We start from the raw sequence: 19,739 nt of genomic DNA, 5'->3' as shown, positions 1-19,739 counted from the left end.
CGAACGCGAAATGAACGATTTCAGTTTCCATTTAAATTTTTTTCGATTCGATGATTTTTGTGTGATTTTTCGAACAAATGAATTAAATCGAAATGTTCATTTCAGTGCTAAAACATAAATTTATCCTTGTCGCAAAAACTATCAATTAGCGGTAAAATAACAAGTGGTTTTAATTTTTTCATAAAAAGTTAATTTGGAGAAAGTGTTTACCCATTTTAATAATAAAGCGCAACATTTAACAAAATTTTTCCTGAGAAAAATATTTAAAATTTTATATCTGGATAGTTTAACATGCATAAGCTAAATTATTCATAAACGTAATTTTGTTTCCTTTAGTTTGCACAGCCTGGTTGTAAATCTTGTTTATCATCGTGAAATGGTGTTTTTAAATTTTATTTTGTAGAAAACTTTTCACAATCTCTATAATTGTCTTGTTACGGTGTTTTCATAGCTTCTAGGCACGTTAAATAATAATAATAATTGATTGTCTGAAATTCGGATTTTTTTTAATTCAACTTTAATGTCTATTAAAATTAAATTTAAAGTGCACTTCAATCCTGAATAAAATTAGAATCAGTCAACTTTATTTGGCGTGACATTTATAATTAGCACACCTCCCCACTAATAAAAAATCAATATATCAGACATCCATTTTTGGACGTTATATTCAAAAGGATCGACATTCTTCTTTTTGCGCTGACCCACGAATGCTTAATGGAATACATATGACTGACCTTCGCAAAGGAGACCGATAAATCCTGTTTTTAATGCAAATGGCACACCAAAAGATTTGTGAACATAGGTTTGGAAGGCTTTTAAGGTTTCGTCAGGAACGCAACGAGAAAAAAAAAATCACTCGATGATTTCACGTTAGATTTTACGCGTTCCTAAATAAACAAGTTGATAACCAACAATCTCGATACCCCTCTGAAATACACCCAGTGGTAAAAATTATAAATCAATAACTGTTATTATTATTAAATCAGGATGTGTGAGGATTTTAATAGACCCAATAGAGTAATTAATTGTGTATATTAATATGAACAATAATATATACAACAGACATCTCCTAATGTAATTATATTGACCCAGATGAGAGACATTCGTGTTGTAGATAATTCGCTGTTAATATAATCCTGGTAAATCTGCACACCTTTATAATTGGATTTTCATTCAAACATGAAAATAATACGAATTAGGGTTGTTAATGAAATGATTTTGATCATACCAAAAACGAGGTATGAATTGTAACACTTTTCAAAGGAGCACTGAAGTAGTTTTTGTTTACTGTTTAAAGTGGATGTTAAATAATGTTTGTTATAATTAACTTGAAATTTCTGTAATCGCCGCAAAACTTTTAATGGCACTGAGGTAATTGCCATTTTGTTCATGTAAATCCTGTAATTTTAATAGTAAAGTTGTAATTAATTTGTCTGTACTGTATTTAATTGGCAATAAATTAAGTTCTTAGTTGACAGATAATTCAAAAATAAAATCGTATTCTAGTACTCGGAGAGAAACTCGTTGGATAAAGATGTGGGTGGTAAATTGAATGAGATATTTGTTGTGTATTTTCATGTTTGGCTGGAGAACCGTGGCGACCGCATGTCTGGAAAACCATTGCGTATTCCAGGCCGGCACCTAATCCTCGTCACTGATGGCGAAATCCAATCGATCTGTTCGGCTTTTCCTCGCGTGGATGTAGTAATTCAGTGCTTAATGCGTGTGCAAGGTCAGTGTTTTGTGTGTTTTCTTTTGGAATTTTTGAGTCCTTTGATGTCGACAAAGAAACTGGGAAACGGGACCCTTCCGTTCAATGGCCTGCGTTCCCATTTCTGTTTAACAACAAACTTCTGAAAGGGGCCGTTTTATGCCGGGCATCATACGGGAATTGATTTTTCCCGTTCCAATCTTCCAGACAAATCCTGCTTTAAATTATCGAAACATCCCAGCAGTGAGTACTCCAATTAGACGTTATAAGAATGCGTCTCTTTAAAAAGGATCAAAAATATCTTTTCACATATTCTATCTGACTCCACAGTTTTCCCATACACAAAGATTCATAAGCAGTGAGTGAAAAAGTCAGCCTGAATTTTTAATAAACATTTAACCTTTCTATGTCGTGCTTCTTCCTTGGATTTGCAAGACATGTAATTTCCCAGAGAACACGCAATAGTACGCCTGTCTGTTTGATACTCTGTGCATTCATAATTCACATATAAATTACTTTTGTATTATATATTTAGATATCTCAGTAAATAACATCGAAGAACCCTGTTTAAATATTCAGTCAATAATAAATAATAATTAAAATACTTGATGTTTGCAACCTTGGAGTTAAAAGTTATAAATGTCCATGCATCATGTCAATGTTTTAGTTGTTGCACCATTTTGTGTGTCGGTTTTGTATTTAAATATTACGGACAGGTCACAAAAAATGGACAGCACTAAACTAGTGTAATGTAATCTTCCATTGATGAAATTACGCTTGAACTTACTAATATGCAAAATTGATTAATTTTAGGAAGAAATCCATTATGCACCTTATTTCTAATTAAAATTTATAATATAGAGATAACAAGGTAACCAGATTGGTTGATCTAGTAATTAAAATTGAAAAATTGAACAGAAAAAGTTCAGGTACTATAATAACCCACGTTTCCGACGGTTGAGCTGACTGAAATGATTTGTAAGTTTCTTTAGTGTATATTATATTTTTTGTACAAGCAGTCGTCAATTTGATGATTGTTCTCTCTCACGTCGTAGTGCTGATAAGAAAAGTGCTGCATGCGATAACTGTGGCCAGGTGTATGAATGCGCTTCCAATGTAGAAAATCGTATTTTATTTTTGCACGAGCGTACCATGTTATTTGCGAACGTCTAATATCTAAAATGGAATAAACGTTCCAATTTTACGTAAAAGAATTCAGATGTGGGACAAAGCCTTCCAAATTAAACTTACGGAATAAGAAAGTTTTGATCTGGATATACTCAACCCAAGTAAATATTGATCGAATAATTAAGATTGCAGTGCGTCAGTTGTGCATTGGTTCAATTTTTAAAAGAAAATAATAAAAAGTGATAAATTTGTAAAAAAGAGAATATAATAGTTATATATAGTATATAGTTTTATATATATCCCACTTCTTTCTCAGACAGTTAAACCTAATCAAAAAGCCATAAATAACCTATCATATGAATGTTGGACCTAGCAGATGTAATATTTCATCCGCACTTCCTTTTGTTTCTTTTTTGTAATTTATTCAGAAACAGTACCTACGTAACAAATTTTACAGAAATGATGTATTATTGAGCTGACCTTTTATTCATACATACGTCGGCATAAATCATCCAAACAAGTGGTAACGAGAAAAGGAGAGATTAAACGCCAGTGCAAAAAAATCTCAGAATTAAAACCTAAATTTAACGAAATAATTGTTTTATGCGCCTAATAAAATATTTTAATTAAGAAAATGTTGTAAGATGTGCAAGATATAAATAAAATTTAATTTTAAAGAGGAAAATTATAATTTAAACTTAAAATGGCAAGTAATTAAATTATCTATCTCCTTCTTCATCATATTATCGCACCGCATAAACGTAAAAATTTTATTAGCTCCTTAAATTCAGAGAAGGCACTAGTCGATATGCTCTTTGTAAGAAAATTATTAAGTAGAAAAATTCTTATCTGCAGTTTATAAAACACGAAACAGTTGCTTCAAATTAAATTTTATGGGGTATCAAAAATGTATATACAAATTATACTCTAGCAGTAAATTTAAGTATAGGGCGTATAAATATTATAGACTCATGACAGAAATTTACTATTGTAATCATGAATTGAATTAAATTTTAAATCAGTTGTGGATAAATATAAAGATACAAACAGTGGTGGTCAAAATAGACTAAATAGAAGGAATTTTAATTTATTTTTTATTTCGTTAGATTTATTTCCATATTTTTTCTTATGAATAGAAACAACTAAACGTAACTTAACTTAAAATTGTAGTAGAATAGTGGTAGAATTGTATATGGTAAAAGAATTAAATATCAATAAGAAATTAAACTAAAGGCAACTTTTTTACAATTTATTTTACAAAATTTTGTTCCCACATGTAAAATGAGAAATACACCGTTTTCATACTTGAGCTTTGTACCTTAAGTGGCATATGTTACTTCTTATCGATCATCCGGATGATTTTGTTATCCATAATTCTGGAAAAAGTTGTCTTAGCTGGTGAGCAATTAATGATCTTCTGGGCATACACAGGCATGTTCTATGTAATTCATATCAGGCGACAAGGCTGGTAAGGGAGGGCACTTGTGGGTCTCCAGACTCGTACTGACCATCTATCACTAAATACGCCAAAGTTGCTTTCATCTGTGCGAAAAATATCCGCATATGATGCTTCCACTACGGTATTTAATTATTTGTTTTTAGTACTTAAAATCGTGTCTCATTCCAACAGTAAATAGTAAATAGTAAACAGTAAATTTCACTTGCGTGAGGTCCACCCCATATGATTTTTGGCAAACACGATTCGGATTTTACGGTTTCGTTTGTGTATATAAGGTTTTTTCACAGCTATGCGCCAAACAGCCCCGCTTCAAATAACCGACGTCTCGCAGTTCGATTAGAAACATCTGCATAGAAATCAGGATATTACCTGGTTAATTTGCCTTGATGATTTTGTTGGATTGTTCACCGATATCCGTCTGATGCGTTTATTGTCATTTGGATTCGTTTCTCGAGGACGCCCAATCTTTTATACGTGTTTTCACATTGCTCTGATTGAGATATTTTCTCTCGACTAATTCTTAAATTTTGCAAATTCTGACCTTGATTTATGAATATCTAAGATCCGTTTTTTCAAATCTTCTGATAAATATTTGTTTTATCAACCTTTAAACACTAAAGATTTCGATGTTCTTAACTTAAAAATAATCAACTTCTTTAAATTTTATTCTGTACATTTGCGCACAAATAATTAGTAAGTAATTAATTAATTAACAATTAAATTAAATTTCAATTTTAATTTAGAACAAGAAACTAGTGAAATACTTGCTCTCAATTTGATTGTTAGAATAACAATATCAGGCTCTAACCCACACAGTCCAAAACTTCAAACTGGCTATTTTAGTGAAGTGAAGACTTGACCTCCAAGAGTAATATACAAAACTAAGTTTGTGCTACAAAGGTGTTCTAATGTCTGATATATAGAGGACTCTAATAGAACATAGTACCTAAAAGTTGTCACTGTGTAATGGTTAGGTAGGAACAGGTTGGAGTAGCAAACAATACACCATTCCGTTCCGACTCTTTGGTTAGCCCCGTGTACACAAGGCAATTATTCTAAACAAAACAATAGTGTCTAGAATAGAAATCCAATAACGATGCTAATCTGTTTAATTTCGAACGTACACGATCACTTGTTCGGCTTTTGTAAACACGTTCGCGATATTTCACCGTGCCAACGTTTGTTATGTGGCCGATAATACAAGACGAATTACCAGTGTGATAATTGAAAGTCCTCATAATTGATTTCCTCCCAAACTAATGGATTGTAATGGAGGAAAGAGTGGTGCATCTCTGTCTGGGCGGAACGGTGCTAAAATATTCTCTAGCAATAAAACATAAAACGGTGGAACTTATGCAAATGCAGAAAGCAGGTTTCTTTCTTTCGCGAGACGACTGAAACAATTCAAATCCTGTGAAATAAAATAACATTGATGTAACCTAGTCCGTCACTGAATTACCACCGGCGCTCTGCACAGCGTCTATAAAACCAGCCATTCCCGTGCTTTACACCAGACGTAATAGCCTTATCTACCTTTGTAATCGGATTGGATTTTGATGAAACACCGCGAAGAGAGGAAGAGGAAATTTAAAAGACACTAATGTCATCAAACAAAAAGCTTTCTATAACGTGCGTTTAAAATTAATGTCAGCTTTAATTCACTCATGGGGTAATTTTCGCCGCGAGTTTTGCGGACGAATAACAGTTCGGTGAGTTATGTTGATTAAATCTACTAAATTTTAACGCCGGTTCGCTCCTAAAGATCGCATCCGCACACAAAATTTTAACACACATTTGTACCAATTTACTCAATATCCTAACACTCATTGTTGAAGGGACTGCTTTTGTGCGACTTGAGTTTGCTCCCGTCATTATAAATTCAGAGAAATTTCAAATTTAAGCCAGTTATTATATAAATTTCGCTGTACGTTGTAGTCCAGGCTCTTGAAAATGCGCGACAAAATACTTCGCTATCTCGAGGAGGGTAAATTATTCATAAAGGAAATGTCGTCATAAAAGAAGGAAACATGGGCGTGTATTCTTCATTACATATCCTTCATCAACCTTTCTTTAATATACGTATATTCTTGTCGGACGACTTTATTCTGACTGAATTGTTATACCACCAGCTGTACGAATCTCTATGTTCCTTATAAAAAATCTCTTCACGTTATGTATGTTTTACTTCATAAAAAATGACAGTATTAAAACGTCCCAAGTTAACATTACCTCCAGAGCATACGCTAAAGTAATTTTTGACTTTAAGCGTTACACCTACGTATGTGAGTGAAACTTTCCTGATTTCAGAAGGAATCAGCTGCAATTACTGCGTATTACCTGATGCAATTCCATTGGGGCACAAAGACCAGTTCTGGAATTAAATTTTATCATTAGGATTGCTACAATCTCGACTACGAACACGATTCTGCTGCATCAACTTTGAAAGATATCGACGCTGCTGCAAGCCATTTTATCATTTTCCAAACAGGTGCCGACCAACGGGACTTTAGAGCTTCCCGGTTTTCGGGTAACTGATTTAATTGTCACGGCACCATTCGCTTGTTATGTGTCAGTTTTATGATCTGTGGGTAAAGCGCAATTATCAGGGATTATGCAACTGTACCGATTTACATTATTACTCTGACAGTAATATTACATGTATTTCATTCAATTCGTGTCAATTTTAAATTGATACATGATCAGATTTGATAATTGCGTACAAAAGCGTTTGTGGCTGATGGTCTGAGAACAGTGAAATTTAACATTTTCAGTTTAGTTAGTTTATTAAATGAGTTACAATCAATATTACTGAAAATACATTGACATAAAATTAATTAGGGTAGAGAGAATTTAATTAAAAATGATAAGCACGTATGTTTATTTGTAAGATTATTTTATGTGGGGCATACCGTACTAGGCAATTTAATTTGTAATTTAAACAAAACACAAATATTTTCATAAACTATATTCAATTAATTGTATAAATACGATGTAAATTTTACTAGACTTGCTCAAACATTTCATTTCATTTATGGCGAATTCTCTAACAAGTTTGCAGTTTGACTCAAAATAATGTCAGTATTTCAGAGAATAATTTTTTATATACTCTAAGTAATTAATAATCAATATAAATAATTTGAAACTACACTGAGCGTGCTTTGAATACCTACCGTACCGAGCAAAACTAGAGAAACATATTTATTTTGTAATTTTTCGCTTATACAAACAAAAAAAATTGATTCATTTTATGTCAACGATAAAATACACAAAGTATAAAGTTTTAAACATATATTAATAATTTTATTCAAGATCAAATATATAACATAACATCAAATAACAACATAATATGGGAGAACAAAAGTAATGAAACAAATTGTATTTTTTAATTTTTATATTAAATTATGTTAATATTTAATGGCATATCCCTTATTTTTTGTAACCTCTAAGCATCTATTTTTTATATAGCCAATAAGGTTATGAATGTAATTCCTTGGAATTGAATTTCATGCCAAGCACTTAATAATTCTGCCGAATTTGTGAATTTAAGAATCTCTAATTATTGGTACCTATCTATAATTCCATTTATTTTTAATATAGAGTCAACATCACTACAAGAAAATCATCCTCAAACCATTACATTGTAACGGGTTACCGATGATAATTCGATTAAATAGATGTTAAATCGGTAAAACCAGTCTTTATTATACCCGAGATATCTATAATATTAGACTATACAATCTTCATTCAATAATCAATATCAATATCACTAATCTTTGTTTTCGTTGAAACAGATCTTTTTCAATTAACGTGATATATCACACACAATACTCATATCTTGCACCAAACTGAACTAATACTTAATTTTTACTCACTATTTTACTGTTCTTAAATTTATAATACCGGACTAATTAAAACTCAGGTTAAAACAACCTAACCATATTAACAAATATAAGAAAAAACAAAAACAAAGCAAATAAAAATATGAAACTGAATGATTTAAAATTAACATAAACACTTGGCAAAACGAATATTATAACAATTGATTCCACTAACAGTAATTAAAAAACCAAAAGAACTTCGATCTTGAAGAAAAATTCTGGTAAAAATCAAGCAAAATAATATAATTTTTATAAACTCAGATTCTAGGAAGAGGGTGAAGTAGATAGTAACTAAGACCCTTAAAAAACAGAATGTCTCGTACATCAACCAATCAGATGACTTAAACAAATGTTCCTTTTCTCAACATTGTTGCCAAACTAATTTAAAAGTTTTTCTATAAGAAACCCTAATCTAAATAATAATGTACTTGGTCGAAAACACCTTATTGCAATTCAAAATAAAATACAATACATTATTTCAATACAATTACAATTCTAATATTGTTTACATAAGGAAAAACTAAATATTTTCTAAAATGTAAAAATCAATTTTCTTAACTAAATTTACTAATATTGTAAAAACAGAAATAAAAAGAACACAGTTACAATTCTCTAAGATTTCACGTAGGGGGGGGGGGTAATATATTAAATCTTTTAATTAATTAATTTAATTGAAGAATATTTTATTGATTAGTTCTACATAAAAACATGTAGAAATCCAACCATTTAAACTTCGAACCCACTGTGCGAACACACCCTGACACTTGAAAAGGGTTCGAAAAGAAATCACATATGTTAAAAATCAAGTAAGTAACATATAGATTAAGATAAGTATATTTTAAAATAAATTTTGATTTTACGACTATTTTACGACTAACGTACGCAAGATTAGTTTTAATGAAACCTATCAAAAATTTGAAAAAATTCGTGAGAACCTAAACAAAGTGGTGGTCTAAAAATTCTCCATTGAAACCAGTAAACAACGGTTTTCTAGCTCTTATTACATTTCCTGCACCATGTTTAATTATACCGACCCTGTACTCAATCGAACCTTTTGTTGCTTGGACGCCTTAACCATCGAATACCTGAATTATGCAAGTTAAACTTGCTTTTGAAAGGAATACTGTATTTCACTTGGTAATAGTCCAATTTAGATGCTCATGAGCGAACGCTAGATGGATCTTTCTGTTTTTTTTTTCGAAATGAACGGTTTTCTCGAAGGTTTTCGGCCATAAAAGTTCTCCCTTAGACCACGATGAACTATATGTAAAGAAATCTTCGCATCCTCTAGTTCGTTTTTAATTTCAACTGCAGTACAGAATGGGTCCACCACGGCAAGTTGTTTGATTTTATTCATTTATAGTCACTTCATTTGTTATTTTTCTAGGTCAACCCATTTTAGGAAGACAATCTACAGATCCTCTTAATCTGCAGAAAATGTTTAATTGTTTTGAAAATAACTGACCTATTTATTTCAATTGTTTACTTAACTCCAGCTCCAACTAATATTAACAAATTCCTTAGCCAATTAATAAAACAAAATTAATTGAAATTGAAAGAAAAAAACAGAATATTAATTTTTCCAGTCAGTACTTGGTCGGTTCCCCCAGCTTCCACCCTCCTTGGCATACTCAAAATTAATGAACGAATGAATTCTTTATCCGTAATTTGCCATTTTTGCTCTACGAGGATCATTAGTAAACTCCTTTAAGTTTTCGGACACTGTTACTTACTAAAACAAAATCTGGTCCAAATTCTTGAGCAAATGGAATAATTGGTTGAATAACTAAATCGTGATATAGTCAAGCATTCATAGTTTCTAGGTAATATGAGCAACTCCGTACGTGTCTTTATTTTTTAATATTTTTAATTAAATTAAATTATTAATTAAATATAATTAAATGTTCCAGTAAATTCAAATTATCCACTTCAAAAGACGTAAGTAATGCAGTGCGGCCAAAAAAGTTCACTCTGTCACACTATATAATTAATTATTTCTTAATAAAATTTATAAAAATTATCATTCTCTATAGTTGTAGAACAATAAAACATTCCGTTGTTAGAAAAATGAAATGCATTTTAAAATTTGATTAATAAACGGCGGCGGAGACTCCTAAATATGTTCTTTTCTTGAATACAATACAAGACTTTTTACGGTTCCGAACAAAAGCGAATCAATTATATTGCAAAGCATCCCGTTCGAGTTTATTGTTAAATGAAATATTCGTGTGATGAGAATGGACTTGGACCTCGTCCGATTGTTTTCAGATAGTTTACGATCCGTTTTTATGACGTCGATGTATTCAGTCCGGGCTCTAATTATGGACTCCTGTTTTACAATAGTTTTAGACTAATCGATGAATTTTGTCAGATGCACTAGTTTTAAACAAATCAATCAAACACTTGTGCAATGTGTAATTAACTAGCGTCTAAATAACTCAGCATGAACCGTCTGAAACCTATTAATCACCTAAACTTTCTGACAGGACCGTATTTCGTTGTTCGATTTTTTTTCTTCGTTTTTCCTCCGTTATCAGTTTTTGTTAGGCAGTCACATAGTCGTGGTATAACTATTGACAAGTATAAATAAGAGCTAGTGCTGGATATGTGGAAATGATGTTAAGATGAGGTGGATCGGAGAATAGCCGGCATTGTTTGCATTCAAATTATCAGCTAATTATGTGTATTACCTTAAGCCTGTAAACTAATTTGGCCAACAGGTATGTCGGCTTGATTTCGATCGTATGGCAGTACAGCAGTACAGACAACCCTCCTCCGGCATTCGTATACTACCGACACACAATTGTTTCGATCCTATCGGCGAAGTGCATTCCAATTTTAACGGCAGTCCAACTAAAGTGTAGCAGATTACAGTGGCGGATTATTGTATTAAATTGTGACTAATTGTAAGTATATAGATGGAACCCTACTCTGAGCGCTTAAATCAGAACATGTATGCGAACATTATTGCGAACGTGCGGATATATCAGCTGCAGATTGTTAACATGATCTTGTATATCAGACTAGTTTAATACAATGCACAAGGAATTTGAAGTTTAGTTTCAATCTAATTCCTGGAAAGCAGGTGCGCGTAAATGTACCTACCTACCTACCTACCTACCTACCTGTACTGAATAGTGGCACTGACTACGCCATGTAATAGATCAAAAGATTGATAAAACTTGAATAGAAATTGCATTAGGATATTGCGTTACATTTGAACTATACAGTTTTAGAGTTTAACGTGGTGTTAACTTTATTTCTTTACGTTCCTTTGATTTATTTTCGAACGTTCAACATCTTATAATGGTTGAAAGTTGAACCAATGTTGGGTTTAACAAGCGGAAATATAAATCAGTAATTTTGTAATTAAAATCGTGTGTGTAGTTATCGCCGGTGGCAAAAACCCAATTGTAATAAACAAACGGGGTAAATTTGTCACTGTAAAAAAATTAATTGCATTTTAAATTGATTTAGAGTAACACGATTTAACCACACTTTACGTTTCGTAATTGAAAATTAAATTTATAATTAAACAATTTTTAAGATACTACACTTTAATTAAACAGAATGTAAATTTATTTTTATATTATTTAAAATGATTTAAAATATGTTGTTTTTGCGAATTTTAAATTATTAATCATTAATCAATAATAATAAATATTAATTACGCAAAGAATTACATTTATGCTTCATAAAAACATATACACAACATATATTGCAATTATTGAAAGTAACATACATGATTTCATTTCATATTTTACATAACCAATTAATCCAATGGAGAATTGAATGGTGAATATAAATCAAACTGCACTCATTAGTATTTTAAATCTTAACAATAAATACTATTCACACTCACTGATATTTTTAAAATGTGAATTACAATATTTTTATATATAGAGTTATTAGAATTAAAAATAAATTTGGAGGGCGTATATATCTTAAATTAGTTGTATTCAATATACACTATAGTTAATATGTAGAGCAACTGTAGAAATTTTCATTTATTTCTATAAAAGTGTATGTTTTAATATCCATAATATGGCAGTTATGTTTGATAACAACAATATGGCAGTATAATTGTTTATTTTTGGGTATTCATTAATATTTGAAAGAAAATCAAGGGCCAAAAGTATAAAATAAAACAATCTTACCTACATAGCATTCCTTTATTTAGTATCTCGTAACATATCCATTATTTCTAATATCTTCTAAACACCTTTTTTCCTTGATTTCAGTAGCAATTCATTGTTCCACATTTCTTTCCACTGATTTTGAACTTCACCGTATAGTTCATTTAAAATTGATAGTCTTTTTGTATGAATTTTCTGATCAATTTTATCCCAAAGGTCAATTGGATTGAGGTTTGGGTTCTGTGCTTGCCAAAATATTACACATGCTTCATGAGATACAAACCATTCTTCAACTATCTTAGATGTGTGTTTCGCATCGTTATCATGCTGGAAGGTACACCTTAAACTTATATTAGTTTTCGGCAAAAGGAAGCATATGATTCTTTAGACTGAGACGATAAACGAGACGATCCATTATCCCGTCTATATTAACCAGCGGGTTCATGCCAAATGCAGAAACACATCCCCAAACCTTTCATTATGGTACCGACACTGACACACTGACTTCGTTAGTCTTACGTTTTTCACCACTTTTGTAAACTGTAAACTTTTTTCTATTAAAATTGGAAATTGTCCTCGAAAAGATCGATTTGTTTAAATTTAAATCGACTTCAATTTTACCTGATTTTACCATTTCATTTTTAGCATTAAGGAACGCTATCAGACACATAAATAAATTATAAAATCAATAGTATTGAATATATGATTTGGTTGCTTTACTTATGAACCCAGCTCGAAATAAAAAGTTATATAAGATCTATGTAAATAAAAATATCCGTATATAAAGGAAGATACTAAATAATTATAAAATTAATTTAAATTAAAAAAATATTTCTTTTAATAAAATGATTGTTTTTTCATTTGTTGCTTTACATATGAGCGATAGTGTATGTATATTTGTTTCGTTATCCATGTTCGAACATCAAAAAATAATAAATAAACTTATACACATTATATTCTACATCATCCTATTACACTTTGGAAGAAATTAATACCATCTGAAAGGAGACGAATTATTAGAGAAGAGTTAATCGATTTGTGTCTTCTGACGGAGTGTTCTAGAAACTTATGCCAGAGGCTCTGGAAGTCATGGATGAAAAGCTGTAATATAGTAAAGCAAATCATCTACAATGGTGCCGTGATAGAACAAATTAGGACATAATTGTCTTTTCTGATGGAGAAGATTAAGAATACCAATGGTATATCGCAACGAATATATCATTAAAATAAAACTCCGTCAACAAATTTTTAAATCAATAATAAAATAATAATATCGACAAAGGGTTAGTCGATTTGTGTCTTCTGAGGTCAAGTATTGGTCTGCATGTTCTGTAGAAACGCAAAATTATGGCGGAGGCTCTGGATGACCAAGATATGCTATAGAAAAGCAAATCATGTGACATCTTCTTGGAATAATACCGTGTATCGGCCAATAGCTATATCGTCACTATACAGTCGTGTCAAGTCTTTTGGTTTCCACAATTGTGCCGTGACAGAACAAATTAGAACGGTGAGTGAAATACAATTTTTCTGATGATGAAGATCGACTGATCTTCACAGGCGGCCAGAGATTCTTGAACAATCGAAATACGAAATTCAAAAAATATGGAACTCTTTATTTCAAATTCCCAACCTGATCTGCATCATGCCGAGACGAGTATTTAATTAATGAGCACAATTTTTAATAAAATATTATTTTAGGTCTTATTAACACCAAATTTTATTAATAAATATTATTTATTTTTGGATGTACACATAGTACATTTAATGTCAACAAATGTCAGTACGATGAAATAGAATAAAATCTAATTAAAGGACAAGTCTTACATACACAGAGATATTGCCTAGACAGAGCATCATATTTTTAGTGTGTGTGCCATTTATGCATAATTTTGAAAGTGAATCTACTACAAGCCACACATACTCTTCGTTCATAAACTCCCGCATTCCTGCGTAATACCTCTTACAACGTTACGGTCACAGGTACTGCCGCAATTGCATTATTATTACGGGCAAAATCATAAAGACTTAAATTTACTATTATACACGTGAGTGTGTGTATGTTCCGAAAAACAGGCTGGGTGTTTCTCATAAAACCCGGAAATCTAATTAAAACGAGTTACCCACCCACATTCAGAAAACATTAAACAGAAGCATGTAAATTTAAACACGAACATCAATTTAACACAATAATTAACCCTCATATTCGCGCTTAGTAATTGCCGTGCATATTATTAATTGCCATGGCGGTTTTTAGTCTGGAGCGCGTTTTTACAATGTTTTTGCGGCAATTTGGTTAGTAAATGTTTTTTTTAGAAAAACGTTTTGAAAAATAAATGAGGGTTGTGTAACATAAATACCTTGACGGTCTAAACAGTTGATCATTTTTCCGTTTTATTAGTAAAATTAATTTCATGTTAAAATAATTGATTAAATTTATTAACAAACGTATTTCTGTTTATTTTTTCAGGTATCATAGAAACTGGTCACGACAACAAAAGGTAATTTTTGTCCAATTTAATAAATAGATTGTTACAATATTCCAAACGGTTAAAAGTTATCTCATTAATTTGTCGAACTTTTGTACCACAATAATATTAATTTCCCAATTTATTTTTATTTTCCGTTTCAATACCATTAATATTGGAAATGCTATTAATTAAATGGAACAGCCATGAAACCTTAATAAAGAACATAAACAAAAAGGAAGTTTCTAAGAGAAGGTTTGCGCAAGAGGTCTCAGATTTTATCAACGTGTAATTTTTTTTAAGCGAAATAGGAAACCTTTAACTAACAACCACAGACAAATTAAATTCCCACTATTGTTAAACCCAGCATTGATAAAATAAGATAAACGTGTGTGAGACATTACTCTTAATTGAGTTCTTCGGGTGAATGTTTTTGTTAAGACCTGCACACAGAACTTAAATTTATTCTAGGACTTCTTCAAAAGAATCTTTGTCCATTAAACGTCAGTGATGTAATTTCAATTTTTATTAAATAATACGCATTTCCATTTTATACGTATTCTTATTATTTTATTGTAACAAAATGATCGCAGGGGTTGGATATATTTTATATTCTTATAGCACCGATTGTGAACGTGGATTCTTTTTAAATTGAATTGTGACAATTATTTAAAATGTTGCATACAAAATATAGATTTATACGGTTAGGGAGAAGATCTTCAATTACTATAAACTTGACTTATCCATGAAAAGTTTTACGTTTGCTCTTTAAAATTTTTATTTATGTCTGTTTACTTAGATTTACTAAGAAATGAGCCGTTTTATTATGACTGTTTTATTATTTTTGATTTAAATACAAATCCAAAGAGCGGGACTATCTTTCCCGCGTTGTTTGGGCAAATAATCTCCTTAGCGCGGTTTTAGTTAAGCTCTATAATGTTTTATATCAATATTAGATCCTAATTCGGACAAGCTGGGTAGAGTAATCCCTTAGCTGATGACCGATAATTAACCTGGTAGGGGGATAAGGTCCCACGAGGTGCACTACTCCTGTTTGCCACTAACAACTTACCAAAACTGTGATAGATTTGGATTTGGGAAGTTATGGATTATTACAGTGGCCGCCAATTAATAAGGACGCTCTAAAGGCCTAATTCGAAATTGCAGGGCTTAATTTTGTTGTGCCACTACTTTAAACTTTAAATTTATGAACATGCACGCTAAAACAATGAACTTGTACTGTAGACACGTACACGTCGTGAATCGTGAGCTTTACTTACTCTGGCTAATTTTGCCAAGAAGACTGAAGGTAATTATGAAATGGTTATAATTAAATTAGGCAAAATTATTAACACGACGTTTACCACGTTTACAATACTGAGTGAATACCAATAAAAAACAGAAAACGGTATATGCAAATTATTCACAAATAACTCCTTTCAGCAAAATCTATTTGCGATATTTGAGCGGACTGGAAATTTCAAATCGAATTGACTACCTAATATCATCTAAGGTGCCAACTTTGGTCTTTGAAGTCCGCGACTTTATATAGAAAGTCTGCAGTGAAATGTCGAGCTATTTATGGAATATGCAAACCATTTAGTTATTAAGCTTGACTCGATTTGTTATATTCCAACTTGAAAAAACCACTTTGAGAGATAAATCCAATATTATATTTACGATTCCAAATATTTTCTTTTTGTTATTTCGTTTATACATTTTCCGATTTATCACTGTCAAATAACGACATTGTTAGGAGCTATTCTAGTTATATTACATGTTTAAATATTGAGGTACTTCTGTGTTTTTATGGACCATCATGTATTTAATCTTTTTTATGATTCACAACAAAAAAATAAGGAACGGTTTCCTAAGAGACAATCCATAAACGTTCCCTTTGGCCGTTTGACCTTTCCTTTAATCTGATATTGACCGGAAACAGACAGTCAGAACATTCTTTCTAGTGACGGGAACTTTGATTAAACAAATAAAAGAAAGGCCTTTGAAAGCGTAGTGGGTAACTAATGTTACGTTGGGTCAAATAAACATTGGTTATTGAAATGCCCACAACTGAATTGTTTTTCACGCTTCTGAAATAAAAACAAATATTAAAATAAAATTAACAGTTTTTAAAGTTAATTTTAAATAAATTGTAAAAAATCAATCAATAATTTGTTAATATTTAATAAACCATGGATGTTTTAGTAAATAAAATATATTGAATAAATAAAAACATACAAAATAAGCTTTAAAAAAGGATTCTAATGCGATTTGTTTTTCCCTAATATGCATGTATATGGTAGAGTATTATATAGAATTTAGTTACTCAAGGGACCAGTCTCTGCCAACAACAACTGGGTCAAACTCCAATCAATAGGAAAATTTAATTATGTTATAATTTTCGGGTTTATATCCAAATAATCATAGAAGACTTGCTCTCGTGTTGCGAATATCCGAAGGGAGGTTCAAATAACAACCTTGGGCTAAAGATGTGTTTTGTGTTTATTAGTAAACCAATATACTGCTAAAGTAAGCTTTTTCTTAGGAAAACACATATGAAAGATTTAATAATTTGACACCTTACGATCAATAATATTTTCAAACATAACGAGCAAACGTCAAATCTGAATTATTATAACAAGAATCTAAAAGTGAATAGATTTACATGATTATAGCGTACGAATAAATTGAGTATGTTTATTTTCCTATAAATAATTCGTAAAATAATTTATTAATCATTTTAGTTCTACAGCATAAACAGATTACATAGTAATTTTAATGTCATATGCAATAATTGTATTATGAATAAATGATTCGTTTTAATGGACCGAATTTACATATTTCGAGAATGCCGCATTCCAACAATATTATTATTTTTTTTAAATGTTAGTAGACAGTTTTAAATCCAGTTTGTATAATTTAATTATAATTAACACGTGTAATTGGATATATATTTTAATAAAATATGCATAATAGATCTTTATTATTGTATACATACAATACTCTCAGTATGAGATTAAATTTCATTTCAAAGATAGACACAAATAACAAAAATTTAATATTAAACATTTTGTATCATAAAATGATTGAAAAAGAATATTCGAACAAGACTAAGATTCCATAAAAATATATTAATTATCCTTCAGAACGGTACTTTGGACTGATGAAGTTCAATAGAATAGGATCGATGGTAAACAATATGTTTCGTCCTCTAAATAAAAGTTTGGACCTGGACTGGAATAAAAATTTTGGGACACTGTGGAGAAAACATTACGGTGTGGGGTTCCTTTTCTTGGCATAGTATAGAATAATTACAACATTATTCGTAACAGTTGCATGGAATTTTATACATGATAATGAACTAAAGCATGCGTCGAAAATTGTTCAAAATTGATTAAAAGATAATAATCATGTTGAAGCTTTAGATTGGCTAGCGTAATGTCTGATTCTAAATCCAATTTTAAACTTATGGAACGAAGTTTCGATTGAAACAACGAAAATCATCAAATTTAGATGAATTTACAGCCGTTATAATGGACAACCCAAATATGAACATTTTTTTTTGAAATTTTGTATAAATTATTTAATAAATATACAATATCGGACAAAATTAGAGCGACTATTTTAAATATTAAATAAAATATTTATTTCTTTATGCCCGCCACTTTATTTCTGTTTGTTCATTTATATCCCACACATTTTTCACGTTCACTAGGTGTGTTTCTATTCAATTTTTTCTAAAATTCAAAAAATTGTATTCGACAAAATTAAAGCGACTCGAGTATTTTTCAGTCGTATTTATATCATTCATAGATGAATATTATGTTTATATTAAGAATAATGTCTCACGGTCAACGTTTGTCGGCGGATTTAAAAAATAAAAATAATTATGGCCTATAATTATTTTTGTTTCTTTTATCAAGAAGTGGTATCAGAAACAATTAAAAGGTTTTGGGTTCATGGAAGTGTGGAGAATCGAAAACGTGGTGGTTGAAGTAGAAAAACATCCAGAGCAATAAATCGTCACATAAAAATGCTTATTAGAAATAATTCAAATTTTAAGAGATTTAGGAGATGAATCAATTAGTTCGAAGACAAGCAGAGGCTGCAGGGACAGGTGGAGGCAGGGTCAGGAAGACGCCCAGCAAAAAAATCCTGTCTTTAAACATCGACTAGCAAATCCTCTTTTTGCTCATAGGCCTCATAATTGGACATCTAGATTTTGGAATAAAATACTATTTTTGGACGAATCAAAGTTTAATATTTGAACAAGTCAAAAATGTGTGGATCAATATAGACAAGCAAATAATTTCCAATCTAATCTCGTCTATGACATAAAAAACCATTTACGTTGGTTTTACTGATTTTTTCTTTAATTTTATATCGCTCTAATTTAGTCGTGATAAAAATTGCTAATTTTCTGATTTTTTTATGCCATTGTTAACGTGACATATTTCGTCAATAGATAATATAATTTATATATGTGTCTTTTATTATTTAATGAAACTGAAAACTACTGTGTCATATTGTTTAGTATTTAAACAGAAAGAAAGACACTTTAATTTTATCCGATACTGTATATTTTTTAAATGGGTGTTACTTCTGTGGCCAACTACATTCTGCACATATGTATGTATATTTTGTTTCCAATTAATTAGAATGCAATTAATTAGAATGAATTTCCTAATTGATATTAAATAGTAACGTGTGCTATTTTCGGGCCACCACTGTACACGCATTTAATATTCCCTAATAAAACTGAAACTGAATAATGGCATTCGATTGATTTTACAAGAAATTAGCTGGTGATTCTGGAATGCTTTATTAACGTTAATTGCACTTAAAACTTGTCCATTACTCTTGTTTGTCCGTAGTGGTTGGAGAGACAACAGAGAGAATTTTTGTTTGTGAAAAGTGAGCAATGGGAAGCCAGGAAAATCTTTTCTAAACATGGCAATT

General features: G+C 30.8%; 1 protein-coding gene across 4 annotated transcripts in view; it reads left to right on the top strand.

The window, feature by feature from the left end:
- The window catches only part of LOC109594497 (hemicentin-2), a 300,510-nt gene that overhangs the window by 98,387 nt on the left and 182,384 nt on the right, over positions 1-19,739 (top strand). For all 4 annotated transcript variants that reach the window (XM_049961987.1, XM_049961988.1, XM_049961986.1 and 1 more), the window contains one exon: positions 14,783-14,813. The gene's annotated coding sequence lies outside the window, so the exon portion shown is untranslated. The remainder of the gene's footprint in view (positions 1-14,782; positions 14,814-19,739) is intronic.

Source organism: Aethina tumida, chromosome 1, assembly GCF_024364675.1.
Source record: "Aethina tumida isolate Nest 87 chromosome 1, icAetTumi1.1, whole genome shotgun sequence".
Lineage (NCBI taxonomy): Eukaryota > Metazoa > Arthropoda > Insecta > Coleoptera > Nitidulidae > Aethina > Aethina tumida.
The sequence above is the reverse complement of the archived record's forward strand: the minus strand, read 5'-3'. Positions and strand labels throughout refer to the sequence as shown.